The following is a 21,593-nucleotide window of genomic DNA, read 5'->3' as shown; positions in this document are numbered from 1 at the left end:
GGCCATCAGGCGCTATTGATAAATACAGTTGTGTGTCATGACCATCACGTTATGCCTTTGTCTTTGTCACCGGATTTGAATGCTCTTCTCTTTTTCTCATTCAGGATACCTGTTTAGCTCCTCAGTAATCCAGTGCTTGTTGTTTGGATGTCTTTGAGGGCACTACAGTGTCGACACAAAAGTACAACTAAAGATTAAAAGTTGAAGCGAAAACATGATCAGGAAGAGAATGCGCCTCGTACTTACTTGTGCATATCCGAGAGGCTTTAACAAGCACAGGGTCGATTCATCCGTGCAGTTTCACAGACTGACACGAAATAATCCTGAGGTACTTCAGTTGTGGCTCACTGTTGTGAATATAAATAATTGACAGGAGGCACGTCCACAATTCAAATTGTCGGCCATGTCTGAGTGTGTTCCATTTTCATTCGTAGGTAGTTTATCCACCTTAAAAAAGTGATGAGTATCTGTGTGTCTGTCTGGTTGCTGTGTCTCTATCATTCCAACAAATGGCACATCAAAGTACATCAAAGCCAAATAGGGCCCTGAAAGCATCCATGCACCCCCTGGCGATGGCTATGGGCCCCGCTGGAAATGGAGGGGGCTGCCCTCTGTCGGTCTGGGGGAGAAACTGTCCTGGAAAAACTCTCTACTCCAGTCCTTCCATATACAGGGCATCCCGGCCAGGTAAAGGCTCCAGTTGTCAATCAAATTTCAATATGACAATCCTTTTTTAATTACTCATACTAATTACTAACATTTTCTTTTTTCTGTTCTTTCCCCTATGCTTGTGTCTACCCTGAATGGGAATCCAAATAGGTAAGTCCTTTTCTTTATCACTTCCGCATAGTTTGGTCTTCCTTTTTGTTAGCTTTACCACAAGTGTTTAAAAAATGTAGCGGTTATTTATTTAGTGAAATCCTCAACAGCGTATAAACGGTAATGTGTGCCCAGAAATGCGAAGCATGCCATATAAACGTATTTCAAAATCCCAGTGAATGCATTATGTTTTATTTATATTATGCCACAGGTATGCATCAGGTTTTCCAGTAGCCAGTTCTTTATTTAATTTTATGTTAAGTTGTCTCTGTAATGGGTCTATAAGTCATTTATTTTTCTACAACCTGCTTCTGCTTTAACTGAAATTTTAAAAAAATGAAACTTTTGGCTTGCTGCAAATATTATACTGATATACAGCAGACACAAGTCAACGATACTGAGAGGTTTTTACTCTGACGTGCCTGAAATTAAATTTCTGAAAATGACACGAGATTGAACAGTGTGTATTTACCTGAGGCGGAGAGTTTCTTCCATTCTGATAAATACACAAAAGAGGCAATATCTACGCGGCAGTACAAGCATTTGTTTAATACTGTAAAATGACTCTGCAGTTTATTACTTGATTTTGCTTAGGAAGAGGATTGTTCTTTGTATTGAATGCAGAACTTCTATTTGAGGTAAGATGTCTAGATTATGGCAAGCCAAATTAACATTTAGAGATATCTCAAAATGAATTTTGGATATCTTAAAATGTAATTTACTTTTAAGATATCTGAAACTCGCTTTCAGATATCTCAAAATAATTGTGTCTGCATTTCAAGATATCTTAAATGAATTTTCAGATATCTTAAATTGACCTTTCATGCATTTTAAGATATCTTAAATGCATTTCAAGATATCTCAAAATCATTTCCTGTAAAATTGCCTATTATTTCAATGGGACTACTTGTTTATTATAAGATATCTGGAAATGTATTTGAGATATCTTAAATTGTATTGTAGATATCTGAAAATGCTATTGAGATATCTTGAAATAATTGAGTGTCCTTTTAAAGATATCTTAAAATGCATTTTAGATATCTTGAAATACAATTTGAGATATCTTGAAATACATTGTTAGATATCTGAAATGGAGCAGAGACCCATTTTAAGATATCATGAAATTAATTTTAGATATCTAAAAATGTATTTCAGATATCTGAAAAAAAATGAATTTCAAGATATCTTAAATGCTTTTTAAGATATCTAAATTATATTTTGAGATATCTCAAAATAACTTCCTTCTCATTTTAAGATATCCCAAATTCATTTTGAGATATCTGAAATGCATTTTCAGATATCTTAAAATGACTTCCTGCACATTTCAAGATATCTTAAAATAACTTCCTGTGTATTTCAAGATATCTCAAATTCATTTTGAGATATCTCGAAATAGACAGGAAGTCCCATTGAAAGAATAGGAAATGTTACAGGAAGTGATTTTGAGATATCTCAAAATGTATTTGAGATATCTTGAAATGCACAGGAAGTTATTTTAAGATATCTTGAAATGTATTTGCGATATCTCAAAATGCACAGGAACGTATTTCAAGATATCTCGAATTGCATTAAAGATATCTTAAAATGCATTTCAGATATTTCAAAATGTACGGCATATCATTTCAAGATATCTTGAAATCTATTTAAGATATCATAAAATGCTTTTTAGATATCTTAAAATAGATGCATTTTTAGATAACTGTAAGTCAATTTGAGATATCTAAAATGCATTTCCAGATATCTTAAAATCCTGATGGCAAGTAACAAGCACTTGTTGTGGTCTGGTTGTAGTAATCAGATTCACGTGACGTTTTTCTCTTGACTGCAACTCCATTTGTAGGAATGCTCTTCGAATATAACGGACCAAGGTTTCTCAGATTCAATCCTGATAGAGCCGCCATGGCTACTGTTTTTTTACGCTCCCATAATTTTTGAGTGTGAGAATCCAAATCTAGCAGCTACATTTCTCTATCTTATCCAGTTTTTGAGAGATGAAGGTTTGAAAATGGAAATAAGTCAATCCATTTATGAAACAAACTTTATCTTGATCATCAACTCTACAACCAAAATAAAGATATTGGTGGTCTTACCAAGGCTGAATTCCTCACAAATGTAGCCAAGGCCTGCTTTGTTCATGCAAGTACTCAAGATCCTTCACTTCCACAAGAGTACGGAGTGCTGCTTAACCTCAGGGGTGAAAGGAAGGGTTTAGTTTCCTAGTGGGATTCCCTTCCACTTCCCTTTATATATTATCTAGTCCTCTCAAAACTTTTTAAAACCAGTAACTATTGTTGTCTCAATAAAGGAAGGGTGTGCATCCTATTTCTGTTTGCTTACCTGTTATCTGGTCAAGACAAAGGCTGCATCAACCTTATAGCAGGGACTACATAAAAAGTCAGTTGTGTTTGTTCAGTGTTTGTAAGTGTTGTGTTTGTCCAGCCTTTTTTTTGTATAAAACATATATACACTCATTGGCCACTTTATCAGGTACACCTTGCTACTACTGGATTGGACCCACTTTTGCCTTCAGAACAGCCATAATTCTTCATGGCATAGATTCAACAAGGTGCTGGAAACATCCCCCAGGGATTGTGGTCCATATTGACATGATAGCATCACACAGTTGCTGCTGATTTGTTCAGCTGCACATCTATGATGCGATTCTCCCGTTCCACCACATCCCAAAGGTGCTCTTTTGGGTTGAGATCTGGTGACTGTGGAGGCCATTTGAGTCCAGTGAACTCATCGTCATGTTCAAGAAACAAGTTTGAGATGATTTGAGCTTTATAACATGGTGTGTTATCCTGCTGGAAGGAGCCATCAGAAGATGGGTACACTGTGGTCATAAAGGGATTGGTATTGGACATGGTCAGCAATAATACTCAAGTAGGCTATGGCAATTGAACGATGCACAATTGGAACTAAGGGGCCCAAAAAAATGTCCCACACGTCATTATACCTCCATCACCACCAGCGTAAACTGTTGACACAAGGCAGGACGGATCCATGCTTTCATATTATTGACACTACATCTTGCCTGAAGAAGGGGCCTGAGTTGCCTCGAAAGCCTGCATATTGTAATCTTTTTAGTTAGCCAATAAAAGGTTTCAATTTGCTTGACTTCTCACTATGTCATTGACACCAAATTCTGACCCTAACATCTGAATAAGGCAGCAGAAATCGAGACTCATCAGACCAGGCAACGTTTCTCCAATCTTTTATTGTCCAATTTTGGTGAGCCCGTGTGAATTGTAGCTTCAGTTGCCTGTTCTTAGCTGACATGAGTGGCACCCAGTGCGGTCTCCTGCTGCTGTAGCCCACCTGCTTCAAGGTTCGACATGTTGGATGTTCAGAGATGCTCTTCTGCATACCGCGATGGTAATGAGTAGTTATTTGACTTACTGTTGCCTTTCTGTCAGCTTGAGCCAGTCTGGCCATTCTCCTCTGACCTCCGACATCAACAAGGCATTTTCGTCCAGAGAACTGCCGCTCACTCATTAGATTTTTTCTCTGTAAACCCTAGAAATGGTTGTGTGTGAAAATCCCAATATATCAACAGTTTCTGAAATACTCAGACCAGTCCATCTGGCAGCAGCAACCTTACTGCGTTCAAAGTCACTTCAATCACCTTTCTTCCCCATTCTGATGCTCGGTTTGAACTTCAGCAGGTCACAATGCCTACAGGCCGAAATGCATTGAGTTGATGCCATGTGATTGGCTGATTAGATACAGGATTTGCGTTAATAAGTTGAACAGGTGTTCCTAATAGAATAGAAAAGAATTCCCCCTCAGCATCTGCAAGCACATCACCAATCAGAGCACTTGACCGTTTTGGAGGTGAGGGTTTCCTGTTAGTTCCGGGTTGCAGATATTAAAAGATTGGACCGCACATTTTAAGAGGAAGGGGAGAAAAGGAAGCATTAAAAATTAGACGTTGCTATTATTTCATGGAAAAGAACAGCAGAACATCATATGTCATCCAATTACACATGGTGGTAAGGTGTTTTAGACTTTTCATCAGCCACTACCCACCGCTGTCGGCCTACTGTCTGGACTCGTTCATATTTCGGAGTAGCCCCATTTCAACTTTGTTTTGCTGTCATTTCACCATTTGGGACTTTGACGACTTCTATCCATTTCTCAATCTCTGCAGTTACAGTGTTTTCGCATTCGACTTTGTGTGTACGGTATATATAGATGTTTGTTTTTTCATTTTGTAATTTTTATATGTTTCATGGTTAAGACAAAGGAGGTCAGGTCTATTTCATGTTTTATTTCTACCACTGTAAGTATTTGTGATATCAGGATTGTGGAATTTGAGATGTGTGTGTAATATTTCGTCCACTTCAGTTATATTTATTTAACACCTACTGAACCTTAACCTTTGACTAATTTATCTGTGTTTGTCCATCGACTGGGAAGTGGAAAGTGAATAAGAAACTGAAGTGTAAGTACGACTTGGTGTAGGAGAGTCTGGACTTCGGGGTGAGTAACTTGCTGCCATTTGAGCGTGAGCTCTGTTGGTACAACCTAATCTGGTATATTTCTGTAAAATACATTTAAAAAACAATTTTCTCTCCTCCTGATAATAAAAAACTGTCATTCTAACCTTCTAAATACAGTGGTACCTTGGTATACGTCCTTAATCCGTTCCAGATCCTTGGACTTATACCAAACAGGACTTATACCAAAAAAATTCTTCCCATAAGAAATAATGGGAAAATGATTAATTTGTTCCCATGAAAAAAAAAAAATCCTATTGTTATTGGCATATTATACATTGATGGGGTTGTATAAAATAATTTAAACACTGCTTAATACTAAAATACATAAATACAAAAGCAATTAGATGAAATAAATGAAAATGACTTGTCCGATAACAATGAGTTTAATTTTACAGCACAACAAAGGAGAGCGTTACAGCTCTTCTAAAGGAGCCACTTTAGGCGATTGTGTAGCACTGCCGTTGTTCTTCTTCAATCCAAATCCCTAAAGCAGATTCCATCCAGACTACTGCCTTTTTACATCCACTTACAACTCGTTTTGCACCCTGGTTAAAAGGACACTGTGGCCGTAGATCTTATATTCCTTTCCTACTTTTTAAATAAAAAGAATCGTAGCCTTTAACAAATTCAAAACGTTTATCTTTTCGGCAATCGTTAACATCTTCCGTTTGCGCTTCGGCACGGCCCCTGAAGCAGTAGCAGATCATTTTGGAGCCATAATGAAGGGCTTGACTATGCACAAAGATAAACACAAAAGAGCACAACTCTTTACACAGCGAAACACGTTGATGCTGAATGAGCGAGACGAGACTTCCTGGTTAACACCGCATTCAGCGAGCAGGAACTTAACTGCGTGCTCTGATTGGTTAGCTTCTCAGTCAGGAGAACTTAACTGCGTGCTCTGATTGGTCAGCTTCTCAGTCAGGAGAACTTAACTGCATGCTCTGATTGGTTAGCTTCTCAGTCATCCGCCAATAGCGTCCCTTGTATGAAATCAACTGGGCAAACCAACTGAGGAAGCATGTACAGGAAGTAAAAAAGACACATTGTCTGCAGAACCCGCGAAGCAGCGAAAAATCCGCGTTATATATTTAGTTATGCTTTCATATAAAATCCAAGATAGAGTGAAGCTGCGAAAGTCGAAGCGCGGTATAGCGAGGGATTACTTGGCCCTTTTTTTTTTGAAGGCATGCGCCCGGTATACCACATGTGTTGTTCTAGCACACGAGTCGTATTCCAAACAAAGGTCGCATACCAAGCAAAATATTTCGCCTCTAAACATGACGTATACCAAGTTGGACTTATTCCAAAGCAGACGTATACCGAGGTACCACTGTATAAACAAAAGGTGACTGAGAGCAAAACATGTGTAGCAAATATTTGATTTTGGGTTGTATCCACATAAAAATGAGGAGTTTTTTATAACATATTTCAGATAATATACTGAGCGTGAAAAAATATGCTATAAAACAATTAGAACTTACTTTTAAAAAAATTAAGCATTTTTTCAAAATGTCATTTTTCGCTGAATCTGATATGTCACGGAAGCTGTTTGTGGTAGAGAAATTCCAGATTCAGCACACCTAAATCTATAAAGTACACCATTTTTGTTATTCTCATAAAAATCTTTCCTTTATATCAACTTGATATTTTAACGAGTCGTGCCCCATAGGTTTGTGGTTTTGTTTATTGGTTTTTTTTTGCTCATTTTTTCCGTCCATCAAGACTGTTTAGGATATGCCATGAAATGCATGGATGGCAAATAAAACAACAACCAATTCAAACTTTTTCTCAGCGAGGCAACCGACGTCAGACAAAAGGCCGATCAGACAGTTTATCTTCATCTGCTTTTGTGAGAAAGCATGTCCACAACATCCATACTCTTCTTTTTTGGTGTATTTCTTCAGATTTCACTCTTCTTTGTTTCACTGCTGCCTTGAGTGGCATACAAAGTGTTTTTACAAATGTGCAAAAGTGAAGGGGGCAAAATCATGGAGCTCCTTTGAGCAAGGTCCCATTGCAGATCGTGCGCTATTTGTGCATGTTTAGAAAACAGATCATGCCAGTGAGCAGTCACGTAGTGATGGAATATTCAAATATATTTGTTCCTTTTCAACTGCTTCGGTTTTATTAAGTGTGTTATGAGAAAGATCTGTTCAAAAAAGCCATCTCATTGAACATTGCTGTCTCTTGGTGTTGGCAGCAACTCTTCCTTTCTCTGTTCTCATCAGCATTTCATGCAGTATATTTGTTTGCTGCACTAATTAATAATCTCAGAGACATAGATTTAGAAGAAATAAATTAAAATAAAATTTGTAAGAAATTAGACTCAGCCATAAACTCATTTATTTGGTATTCAAAACATCCACATATCCAAAGGGCGACCCTACAAAGACCTAAAGCGGAAGGTGGCATGGCTCTAACTAACTTTCAATTTTATTACTGGGCAGCAAACACACAAACTATAAAAACCTGAACATGGACACAAATAGATAAACATACACAGGCTTGATCCGCAATAGAAATAAAATCCTCTAGTACTTCTTTATATTCCCTGCTTTGAGCCCCATGTAAATGCAAGTTATCTCCAATATACCAATAAACCAATAGTGCTTCACTCACTCAGAATATGGAACCAATGTAGGAAGAATTTTAAGATGGAGAAGCTTTTATCTGTGGCACCTCTGCACAAGAAACACCTTTTCCCACCCTCTCAAATATATGCAGTTTTTAATGCCTGGAAAACATCCAGGATTAAATCACTTAGAGATCTGTACATAGGCAATGCTTTTGCATCCTATGAACAATTACACTCCAAATTTAACTTACCAGCAACACATTTCTTTCACTAAACTTCAAATTAGAAACTTTGTTAAACAGAACCTGCCCAATTTTCCTCACCTCACGCCTATACCTCTATACTGGAAAAAATATTAATCAGTCTTGAGGGCTCAGACAGCATTTCTGTAATATATAAAACCATTTTACAGTTCCTCCGTTTCAAAGATCCCAGAGTACAGTGGGAAAAGGATCTCTCAGTCAATATTTCAGAAATGGAGTGGAAAGTAGCAATGCAGAGCATTCACTCGAGTGCCTTATGCGCAAAGCATAGAATTATTCAATTTAAAATTATATATCAAGTGAATCTCTCTCATTTAAAATTGTCCAAAATGTTTCCAGGCCAAAAATCTAATATTTGAACGCTGCAATCGAGCTCCGGCCTCACTGGGCCACATGTTTTGGGCCTGCGCCAAATTAACAGCATTCTGGACCAAAATCTTGAAATGCCTTTCAGACAGCCTTGGTGTCACAATCCCTCCTAACACACTAACAGCTGTGTTTGGTGGGCTTACAGAGGGGCTTAAAGTGGAGAAGGACAAACAAACTGGAATGGCCTTTACTACACTATTGGCACGTAGACGTATCTTGCTCAATTGGAAGAATCCTAACTCTCCTATTCTAAGTCAGTGGGTAACTGATGTTATACACCATTTGAAACTGGAAAAAATCTAATTCTCTCATAGAGGGGTCTGTACAAACCTTTTTCAGAACTTGGCAGGATCTAATCAATGACATTTTAGAATAAGCATTTAAATTGAGGAAGCAGGCTCTCTCCCAACTTTTACTCCATTTATCTTTATTCATTTATTAATGTATCTATTCATTTGTCTTTACTAGCATAAAGTTTTAGATTGCTGGCCTAGCGCTCTTTCTCAGGGGTGGGGGATGATTTGTTTCTTTGTTTTGAACCTTTTTCTTTTTTTTTTTCTCTTTGTAAAATTTGAGTTATGCGTATGGAGTGTTATTTGATTTTAATAAATTCAATAAAATAATAATAATAAAAAAAACAACATATTTGTAATTAACGTAGACCATTTTGACATTAAAATGTCTTTTTCTGTTGCTCAGTGTCAAAAAACTCAAATGAAATTCACTGTGATTCAAAGTTTTATAACAATAAAATGTAAAAACTTCCAAGGACATGAATAGCTTTTAATTGGAATTGTATATACCGTATATACTCGCAGATAAGTTCTCCCGTGGATAAGTCGGGAGTTGATTTTACCGTATAATTTCTGGTATTTTATAATGTCAGTTGTATAAGTCGAATGCGGAAAACTCACGCTTATTGGTCCAAGAGATTATGACATGCTAAGGCCCACCTGAGAGAGTAACCAGGGAGCCCTGTGCCTTTTTGTCTGTGTATTAAACCTGAATTATTCCGAAGCAATGTTTGCACTGTTTTGTGTTTTTTGTATCTCACACCCTCATACACCTTTACCGTAAGAGCATCCCTTATCTACGATGGAGCATTCAATCAGAAGAAAATATGAAACTGGTTTTAAATTAAATGCCGTTGAAGTAGCGAAAGAAATTGGTAAGTGGGCTGCTGCAACAAAGTTTGATGCGCCTGAGAAACTGGTGTAAAAAAAAAAAAAACATTAAGCGTTGCATTTTTGAACGGCGTATAAGTCAGGGGCTGATTTTCTTATCGATTTTTGGGTTTCAAAACCTAACTTATACACAAGTATATATATATATATATATATATATATATATATATATATATATATATATATCTATATATATATATATATATATAGCGGTTAGGAAATGGATGGATATATATATATATATATATATATATTTATATATATATATACTTAAAAAAGAAACGTCCTCTGACTTTCAACTGTTTTACTTTCAGTAAACTTAATGTATAAATATTTGTATGAACACTAAAAGAGTCAACACCATAAGACATAAACTAAAAATGTTTCACAATGTGTCCCTGAATGAAGGGAGGCTCAAAATCAAAAGTACCAGTCAGTATCTGGTGTGGCCACCAGCTGCTTGAAGTACTGCAGTGCATCTCCTCCTCATGGACTGGACCAGATTTGTCAGTTCTTGCTGTGAGATGTTACCCCACTCTTCCACCAAGGCACCTGCAAGTTCCTGGACATTTCTGGTGGGAATGGCCCTAGCCCTCACCCTGCGATCCAACAGGTCCCAGACGTGCTCAATTCCTTCGACGTTAAACACGAATCCGTCCATCACCCCTGGTGAGACAAAACCGTGACTCATCAGTGAAGAGCACTTTTTGCCACTCCTGTCTGGTCCAGCGAAGGTGGGTTTGTGCCCATAGGTGGCGTTGTTGCTGGTGATGTCTGGTAAGGACCTGCCTTACAACAGGCCTACAAGCCCTCAGTCCAGCCTCTCTCAGCCTATTGCGGACAGTCTGAGCACTGATGGAGGGATTGTGTGTTCCTGGTGTGACTCGGGCAGTTGTTGTGGCCATCCTGTACCTGTCACGCAGGTGTGATATTCGGATGTACCGATCCTGTGCAGGTGTTGTTACACGTGGTCTTCCACTGCGAGGATGATCAGCTGTCCTTCCTGTCTCCCTGTAGCGCTGTCTTAGGCGTCTCACAGTGCGGACATGGCAATTTATTGCCCTAGCCACATCAGCAGTCCTCATGCCTCCCTGCAGCATGCCTAATGCACGTTCACGCAGATGAGCAGGGACCCTGGGCATCTTTTGTTGGGTGTTTTTCACAGTCGGTAGACAAGTCTCTTTAGTGTCCTGCGTTTTAGAACTGTGACCTTAAATGCCTACTTTCTGTAAGCTGTTAAGGTCTTAACGACCATTCCACAGGTGCATGTTAATTAATTGATTATGGTTAATTGAACATGCATGGAAAACATTGTTTAAACCCTTTACAATGAAGATCTGTAAAGTTATTTGGATTTTTAAAACATTATTGTTGAAATACACAGTCCTGAAAAAGGGACGTTTCTTTTTTTGCTGAGTATATATATATATATATATATATATATATATATATATATATATATATATATATATATATATATATATATATATATATATATATATATACACACACATATGTACATATATACACACATATGTACATACAAACACACATACATATATATATTTGTACATATGTGAACAGAAGAAGAGGTTAGGGTACCACGAGTGTCCCCTGTGCACTACCTTTCATAATGTGTGTGACAAAGATACTTTTTTCAGTGATTTCCCCCTCTGCTCCACAGTTTAAAATTACAAATCAAACAACTCAGATGTGATTTGCACATTGTAGATTTTCATTTACAGGAATGTGCATACATTTTGGTCACACCATGTTAAGAAATAACACTTTTTCTACATGGTCCCCCCATTCCAGAGCACCACAATGTTTGTGACACAGCAAAGGCAGGTTTATTAATAGTCCATAAATTAAAAATTTAAAAAAAAAATGCAAAAAAACAGCAGATCAAAACTCGGCTCCAGTATGTGGCATGCATTTATGAGCTTTGTTTTTACATATTGAAATATAGTCACATTGCCCAGCTGGTTCTTACCATTGATATGCTAATTAGGTCACCACAGGGTTTTCTGGGAAAAAAGTGACACGCTTCAGGACGGGCGCCTGTTTGTAACCAACACAAAGTGCAGCGTTGCCCTCTTGTATTGCTTTTGTGCTCTGCCCACACTTTGTGGACGTCTTTGTCCAAGTCCTTCCCAACTGTTCTTTGGCTTCTTTATACTGTACTTGCCTGGCTGGCACAGTTGTTGGGCATGGGCTTCTTGTAGTAGATTTTGCAAACACACACACACACACCACTTTTGGTTTCCATCTAAACTCTTGTCGCAGTCAGCATAATTCCTGTAGGTACTGGATAAAAATGAATCTCAAGTAATTGTTAAGATTAATTAATCAGGAAGTCCAAATCAAAAGGAAATGTTTTTTTTTTTTCTGCGATGTGAATTTAGTTGGGCACAGTTCTCTTTCTGGCCAAAAGTAATAAATTTTCTGGGTTAAAAAGACTGTCATTTTATTTTTCATTACCCACTTGTGTTACCAAGCAGCTTTTACTTCACCATATATGAAGCCAACAGCCCTTTTTACTTTGCAGCCCCCCCATAACCTGTCATCTATAATGGATGTCGAAAGCTTTAGATTCGTCAAAAATTTCGATCTGTGGTTTTCGATGGATCTCGATAACCTTGATACCGAAAATATTGTTATCTCGATGATGGGCGTGCGTCTGTGTGTCTGTGTGTGTGTCTGTGTGTCACAGTTTCTTGAGAACAGTCTAGAGCTAAAATGACTAGAAGGAATAACACCAAACTCAAAAAATATGAGATGACGATGTACTGATTCGTTTTTGAGCCAAATTGTGTAAGAGAAAGAGGAACCCTCAAATACTGTAATTCAGCAATTAATTATGATGTCTTCTTGTCAACTACTATCGTAATGACTTATTTTATGATCAGAAAGATCAGCATCAGAGTGGTAAATAATCACTGAAATGTTAAAGAATGCTGTTGTTTGGGTAACTTGGTTCCTGTGGCGCCAAACCTACTGACCTTCACATTACTTTCTCGATATTTCAGTAGCCAGTTTTGTATTTCATGTACATCAGAGCCGTCTAATGCAGGTAGTCGGCTGACCTGCTCACGTCGGTGACTCCACTTATTCTGACTTATTGAATTTTAATAAGGAATCAGAGCACACTAAATCTATAAACTGTAATCTAGAAGTAGCATCTACAATTTAATTCAAAAATGAGCAGGTGTATAAAGAACTCAATATAACTCTAAACGACTCATAGGCATCACTGGTTCTCTCCAGATCAGGGGTCTCCAGGTGGGCCACAGTGGCTGCAGGTTTTCATTCTAACCCTTTTCTTAATTAGTGACCAGATTTTGCTGCTGATTAACTCTTTGCCTTAATTTTAATTGATTCACATGTTAAGACTCGGGCCCCTTAATTATTTCTTTTTTCCTTAACTCTTTGAGGGCTGAATATTTTTTCAGTTTTCTGAAAACCACACAATGCACTGATTTCACACATAAATCAACATCAAATGTCTGCTGCTACGTGCTGGGGCTGCTGTTGGCTTATGTTCGGCATCTCTGGCGGCAGTGTCTGTGTAGGTGCACCTTGATGGCCAACAGGAATGCACAGCAGGTGACTGGCGGTGGCAGTTGCAGTGTGACGCAATATGGTTTGTACCTCTTGTCATCATAAGTGGTGGTCCTACCAGGCGAAGGCTGCTGTAGGCGTATCAGCTGCACAAACGTGTTCAACACCACAGTCAGCTGGAGAATGATCAGCGATGCTGGTCCCTCATTTTCATTTTTGATCTCCATCTCCAAATCACTTGCATCAAATTCCAAGTCCGACAAGTCAGAGTCCGGTTCAGCGCTAATACGTAAAACGTTTATGGAGTATTTTAATTTACGGATGTCGATGCCATTTTAGAGGTTGCTTGCTCTTCGCTACTCATGTATGTGCAGGGAATCAAGGATAAATCAGCAAAAGCTACTTAACTTTCCTTCTAGCAAAGAGAATCAAACTAAAACGCAAGGGTGGGTTTTGTTACAGCTTACAGCCGATTACCGTCCTCTAACCCTGAATTTTGACAAAAGTCGACATCAGCCCTGAAAGAGTTAAACAATATTAAGACACAAAATGTACCAACACATAGACAACAACAACCTGCGTCCATCACACAATAACTGAAAATAAAGAAAGGTGAAGGCCTCAGTAATGTTGATCTGCTCAGGTCCACAAAACATTTTGACAGCCAGCGCTCTTAAAAAAGAAAATTAACAGTTTTGGAAATGTCTGTCATGGCAGAATGAGCGCCATGGAATTAAATGACGGGTTTAATTAGCAACGAGAACTGGCTTCAAATTTAGAAACTGAATGAAGGTGAAGTTGGTTAGAGTTTGAGGCCCCAACTTAGTTGGTCACCTGTTGGCTCATTTCACATCAAATTTACGTTTAGGTGGCGTTTAAGGAAAAAAGAATCAATTCAGTGGGCAGTCTCAAGAAAAGTCAAATTAAAATAAAGGGAAATAGTTCTTACTCAAAAAAAATTACCTGATTCCATGACTAACTTTCAATACAGGTTCATATTTCCAAAATATCACAAGCTCATCACTTTTTCTGGGTGCCAATAACATGCAGTCTGATGGAGCCCGTGCTTGTGTGACGACTTTACTGCGATGTTGAGTTTTGCCTCTGTATTCGGCTTTTTATTCTTTTGCTACATGACTTTTGACCATGTGTGTGTGCCGCCAACAGCTTACGACTCTCTAAGATTGCGACTGGTAATCACTGGGAAAGTCATGTAATGTAACATGGCCTCTACTTGCAGCTCTTAGCCACTGGGCTTGAATCCTGGACTGGTATGAAGTAATGTCAGTCAAGTGTGCACAAGCACCCTAAATAGAATCAAACTCCATCCATCCATTATCCAACCCGTTATATCCTAACTACAGGGTCACGGGGATCTGCTGGTACCAATCCCAGCCAACACAGGGCACAAGGCAGGAAACAAACCGTAGGCAGGGCGCCAGCCCACTGCAGGGCACACACCCACACACCAAGCACACACTAGTGACAAGTTAGAATCGCCAATCCACCTAACCTGCATGTCTTTGGACTGTGGGAGGAAACCAGAGCACCGGGAGGAAGCCCACGCAGATACGGGGAGAAAATGCAAACTAAAAGGCTGGAAGGACCTGGGAAGCAAGCCCGGGTCTCCTAACTGTGAGGCAGTAGCGCTACCCACTGCACCACTGTGCCGCCCCGAATTGAATTGAGTTAGAAAATAAATGGTTAGCTATACACATAAAAGCCATAAGGAGGTTATCATTTCAATGTGCCGGGTTCTTCCCCGAAATCATCCAAATCTAGGGGAGCAAAGCTTGTAGAGATTTACCCAAGAAGACCTTCAGCTGCAATTGCTGCCTGAGGAGCTTCTACAAAGTGCTGAATTAAGAGTCTGGATACTTCTATAAATTTTTAATGCATTTGCAAACTTTTCATTAAAACATTTTCATGTTGTCATTACAAGATATTGAGTGTTGATTGAAGGGCACAAGTGTCAGGTTTACCAATTTAAAATTAAATCTACAACACAAAGAAGTCTGCAAAAAAGTGAAGAGGTATGAATACTTTATGAATCCAATGCATGTACACTCACCTAAAGGATTATTAGGAACACCTGTTCAATTTCTCATTAATGCAATTATCTAATCCACCAATCACATGGCAGTTGCTTCAATGCATTTAGCGGTGTGGTCCTGGTCAAGACAATCTCCTGAACTCCAAACTGAATGTCAGAATGGGAAAGAAAGGTGATTTAAGCAATTTTGAGCGTGGCATGGTTGTTGGTGCCAGACGGGCCGGTCTGAGTATTTCACAATCTGCTCAGCTACTGGGATTTTCACGCACAACCATTTCTAGGGTTTACAAAGAATGGTGTGAAAAGGGAAAAACATCCAGTATGCGGCAGTCCTGTGGGCGAAAATGCCTTGTTGATGCTAGAGGTCAGAGGAGAATGGGCCGACTGATTCAAGCTGATAGAAGAGCAACTTTGACTGAAATAACCACTCGTTACAACCGAGGTATGTAGCAAAGTATTTGTGAAGCCACAACACGCACAACCTTGGGCTACAACAGCAGAAGACCCCACCGGTACCACTCATCTCCACTACAAATAGGAAAAAGAGGCTACAATTTGCACAAGCTCACCAAAATTGGACAGTTGAAGACTGGAAAAATGTTGCCTGGTCTGATGAGTCTCGATTTCTGTTGAGACATTCAAATGGTAGAGTCAGAATTTGGCGTAAACAGAATGAGAACATGGATCCATCATGCCTTGTTACCACTGTGCAGGCTGGTGGTGGTGGTGTAATGGTGTGGGGGATGTTTTCTTGGCACACTTTAGGCCCCTTAGTGCCAATTGGGTATCGTTTAAATGCCACGGGCTACCTGAGCATTGTTTCTGACCATATCCATCCCTTAATGACCACCATGTACCCATCCTCTGATGGCTACTTCCAGCAGGATAATGCACCATGTCACAAAGCTCAAATCATTTTAAATTGGTTTCTTGAACATGACAATGAGTTCACTGTACTAAAATGGCCCCCACAGTCACAAGATCTCAACCCAATAGAGCATCTTTGGCATGTGGTGGAATGGGAGCTTCGTGCCCTGGATGTGCATCCCACAAATCTCCATCAACTGCAAGATGCTATCCTATCAATATGGGCCAACATTTCTAAAGAATGCTTTCAGCACCTTGTTGAATCAATGCCACGTAGAATTAAGGCAGTTCTGAAGGCGAAAGGGGGTCAAACACCGTATTAGTATGGTGTTCCTAATAATCCTTTAGGTGAGTGTATATAGTTATTGTATATGTTACCGGCAAAGTTTGAAATCCGGCATTCTATAGAATGTCTACGCATTGTATACAATGCCCAAAACTAGCCGGCAATGTATGAAACGATTCATATTTCACACATTTCCTAGGCATTCTATAGAATGCCAAATGAGAAACCGGCAAAGTATGAAATACATCTCCGATTCGTTTTGAATATCAAGTGGCAAGGCACGTGACTTTCAATGCGCACCTCAGGCTTAGAATTTGTCAGTTGCACTTTGCGTTTTGTTCGGGAGTTTCAAAATATGCAATTTTACTTAAATTTGTTCAACAAAAAATTCATTTTTTTACTGTGCTCCATGAAGGTGATTTGCTCAATATATTTGCAGTTGTAATGAGTGTGACAGAGGATTGTTTCTACCGACTTGGAACTTCTGAAGGAATTTTAAAACAAGTATATGCGAGATCACAATTCACTTTATGCCCTAAGAACTTGCTTAGAATTGAAGATATTCCTGACCATGAAATTCCTCTCCAGTCAGTTGCAATTGCTCAGTCCAGTGGAAGCGGCCACAAAGTGCCAAAATATGAAATTTGTGTGAAAAATGTAATGAAATGTAATTCAAAATGTCATTCAAGCCTACCATGTTGCAACAAGTAGGTTAATTTTAATTTCTTATTTTTTATATGAAAATTTAGTTTCCCTTAATAAGAAATGCATACATTTTGTTTTGTACAACTTTCATTTTGCTTTACGTATTTTGAATAAATATTTTTTAATGGCACTCTCATTATTTTATTCAGAATAACATTTGTATTTTTGAGAAATGCACATCATTTATATAATAGCCTTATCAGGACCTTTTTTCATACTTTGCCTAAATAGCATTTATCATTTTATAGAATGCCTAGGTATTATATACAATGCCTAGGGAAAGTGTGTAATAATTCTCATATTTCATACATTGCCTAAAAATGCCAGGCATTATATACAATGCCTAGGTATTCTATAGAATGCCGGCTTTTCATATTTTGCCGGTAACATATATATGATGTCAACTGGTATATTGAACACTGCATTTAATTTGCAAAATCCAAGACCCAAGCCCACCTCCAGGTCACATGTATCCAATATTTTAGACCCCCAGGTGATCAGTGCTTCTCCACCTTTTATCTGATTTTGCTCTTTCCTGTGTTTCAGTTTTGGAATTACTTGTTCTCTTCACCATCCGATTTTCAGAATGTTTTCAAAAAAAAGACGTATGCATATTCAGTTTTTTTTTTTTTACTTTTAATGAATTTAAAGCCAATAATTAAGCTTGTCAGCAATCTTTACTTTCCTCAGGGCAGCATCGGTGACAGTTTTAGCGACGTGCGGACATACATTATTATTAGCCCAGCATTTGTTTTTTGGGTTCTTTCGAAAGCCTCAGTTTTCCTTTACATAGTATAGCAGTATATCATATGGATTTTCCGCAAGCTTTAGTCTGTTATTTATTTATTTATTTATTTTCTAAGCGATTAGTGGCTGAAACCATTTCAGCAAAAATGATTAAATGTCTGGAAGCATGAGATCCCACAGAAATGTCAATACTTTAATCTATAAAATTTGTTGTGTCCCAACATCATTAAATATGTCAAGGCAGTAGCTTTGGAGATTTCCTCCTATAAATATATATTGTGGTGTCAAGCAGCCATTGCCAGGCCCATTTCTTCTAATGAATAAGAACACCGATGCAGGTCTCAATGTTAAGCTCCGGTAATCCGTTTTTATTTATCGTACAATCTGTGTAATTCATCTTTCTTTTCTTTTTCCATATGCATCTTCTGATTCTTGAAACCACACGGACAGAAATCTTTTGAATTCATCCTCATTGGGTGGGCATTGAAAATTGTTCACTTCTGTGCTTACCTAATATTTATGCCTCATGGTGCAATGAGCACCCTTGTCCAGTCATCCCATGTAAGATTCTAGGTAAAGCGAACAGGGAAAAACGTAATGACAAGATGGTGCTGTCTTAGAATGTGTGAAGAAGCTCCCTTGACATTTCTCAGCTAAGCTCTCTAAGCCAGTCGACATGAACGTGTGCATATAAGACAAGGTGTATAAGATGAATAATTACAATGTGAATCGCAGAGGGCAACCATTAAGAAGGATATTAAGGAAGCTTAAAGGAAGTTAGAGAGGAATATAGCAGAAAGGCGAAAGACGACCCAAAGAGGTTCTTCCAGTGTTTTAGTTATAAAAGAACAGTCAAGGAGGAGGTGAAGTGCATCAGGAATAGTAAAGGAGAATTAAAAAATACAGAAAGTGAAACAGAAGATGATCTGAGGTCTGAAGTAGATAACCTCCCAGCCGTAAAATGACTACTAAGGAAGTACTGAGTGATTTGGAGATTGTAGAGGGAGAAGAGCTGCTCAGATTAAATAGGCTGAAATCAAACAAATCATCAGGACCAGATAATATTTATCCTCAAGGTCTTAAGGTGGTTAGTGAGTACAGATATACCGTATATACTTGTGTGTAAGACTTTGAGGGCTGAAGACTTATGCACACTCACGTTTCTAATTATTACCATACATACTCGTGTGTAAGTTCTCCCCCGTATAAGCTGGGGGTTAATTTTAGCGTATAATTTCCAGTATTTTATAATATTGGTCATATAAGTCGAATGCAGAAAACTCACGCAGCTGAGTGTGAAGCGGCTGGGATGGGAATCAGCACCTCCAAATCCGAGACCATGGTTCTCAGTCGGAAAAGAGTGGATTGTCCTCAAAGGGTTGGGAGCGAGATCCTGCTCCAAGTGGAGGAGTTCAGGTATCTTGGGGTCTTGTTCACGAGTGAGGGAAGAATGTAGAGGGAGATCGACAGGCGTATCGGTGCGGAGTCCGGAGTGATGCGGGCTCTGTATCGGTCTGTCGCAGTGTAAAAGGAGCTGAGCCGAAAATCAAAGCTCTCAATTTACCGGTCGATCTACGTTCCTACCCTCACCTATGGTCATGAGCTATGGGTAATGACCGAAAGAACGAGATCGCTAATACAAGCGGCTGAAATGAGTTTCCTCCGCAGGGTGTCTGGGCTTTCCCTTAAAGAGAGGGTGAGAAGCTCAGTCATCCGAGAGGAGCTCAGAGTAGAGGCGCTGCTCCTCCGCATCAACAGGAGTCAGATGAGGTTGCCTCGGGTATCTGATCAGGATGCCTCCTGGACGTCTCCCTGGTGAGGTGTTTCGGGCACATCTAAGCGGGAGGAGGCCCTGGGGAAGACCCAGGACACACTAGAGGGACAATATCTTCCAACTGGCCTAGGAACGCCTCAGGATTCCCCCAGAAGAGCTAGTAGAAATGTACAGGAAGAGGGAAGTCTGGGCATCTCTGCTCAAACTTCTGCCCACATGACCCGATCTCAGATAAATGGAAGAGGATGGATGGATGGATGGATGGATGGATGGATTAAGTCTGTAGATGATACCAAGCTAGGTGGATTGGCAGATAATCTCAAATCTATTGAGTCATCACAGAGGGACTTGGACAGCATACAGGCTTGGGCAGATTTGTGGCAGATTAAATTTAATGTCAGTGAATGTGAAGTATTACATATAGAAAATTAAAATGTGAGGTTTGAATACACAATGGACAGTCTGAAAATCGAGAGTCCACCTTATGAGAAGGATTTAGGAGTAATAGTGGACTCTAAGCTATCAACTGCCAGACAGTGTTCAGAAGCCATTAAGAAGGCAAACAGAATGTCAGGTTATATAGCACGTTGTGTGGAGTACAAGTCACAGAAGGTGATGCTGAAGTCTTTATAACACACAGGTGAGGCCTCATCTGGAGTCCTGTGTGCAGTTTTGGTCTCCAGACTACAAAAAGGACATAGCAGCACTAGAGAAGGTCCAGAGAAAAGCGACTAGGCTGATTCAGGGCTACAGGGGATGAGTTATGAGGGAAGATTAAAAGAGCTGAGCCTTTACAGTTTAAGAAAAAGAAGATTAAGAGGTGACATGATTGAAGTGTTTAAAATTATGAAAGGAATTAGTCCAGTGGATCGAGACTATGACTTTAAAATGAGTTCATCAAGAACACGGGGACACAGTTGGATATTTGTTGAGGGTAAATTTCACACAAACATTAAGAAGTTTTTCTTCACACATAGAACCACAGACACATGGAATGAGTGACCAAGTACAGTGGTAGACAGTAGGCCTTTAGGGACTTTCAAAACTCGATTTGATGTTATTTTAGAAGAATGAAGTGGATAGGACTGGAAAGCATTGTTGGCCTGAATGGCCTGTTCTCGTCCAGATTGTTCTAATGTTCTAACATTCTGCAACCCAGTGAATTGAGTTCAGAGATATGGAGGCTAGAGCCTGTTTTGGCAGTAGCAGCCGTAAGTTAGGAACAGGCTGTGAATGGAGCACCAGTCTATGGCAGGGCTCAATCATACACACACCAACAAATTGCCAATCAACCTTACCAGCACATAAGGGAAAACCAGCATAGATTAAGGGAGATCATAGACAGTCCACACAGACAGTGGTCAAGTGCAGGATTTGAATTAAGGATACTGAGTCTGAGACCCAAGTATTACCCACTGCATCACCATAACACTAGCAAAAGATACATTCTTTTGTAAAATATTTAGACACTTTCCCAAAATATATACTGACTAGCTGTGTATGCCCATGCTCAAAAAAGCCTGAGGTCCTAGAAACTATTGAAATCGGCAGAAAAAAAACTGAAAAGTAGAGATGTCAGGTAATTGAAAAGAACTACTTTGGGCATCTCTCTCCTAGGAGGATTCGTGTTGTCGATGTGCTTGCATCGCTTGTGCATTAGCAGCGGGAGGAAAAAAAAAAGGGATACCGTTTGGCCGACGTTAGTGGCTAAGCGGCTTTGTCTTTCTTCTGAGGTTTCGTTTTGCTGACATGCTGGCCCTGCTTGTGTTATTAGCAGCTAAGCGAGTTTTCTGTTTCCTCAAAGGTGGAGCCCTTACCTCAACTCCACCTCTCACTTCCAGGCCGGCCGGCCAGGCAGACAGACACGCACACTTTATATATA

Source organism: Polypterus senegalus, chromosome 2 (genome assembly GCF_016835505.1).
Source record: "Polypterus senegalus isolate Bchr_013 chromosome 2, ASM1683550v1, whole genome shotgun sequence".
Taxonomy (NCBI): domain Eukaryota; kingdom Metazoa; phylum Chordata; class Cladistia; order Polypteriformes; family Polypteridae; genus Polypterus; species Polypterus senegalus.
This window is presented reverse-complemented; position numbering follows the sequence as displayed.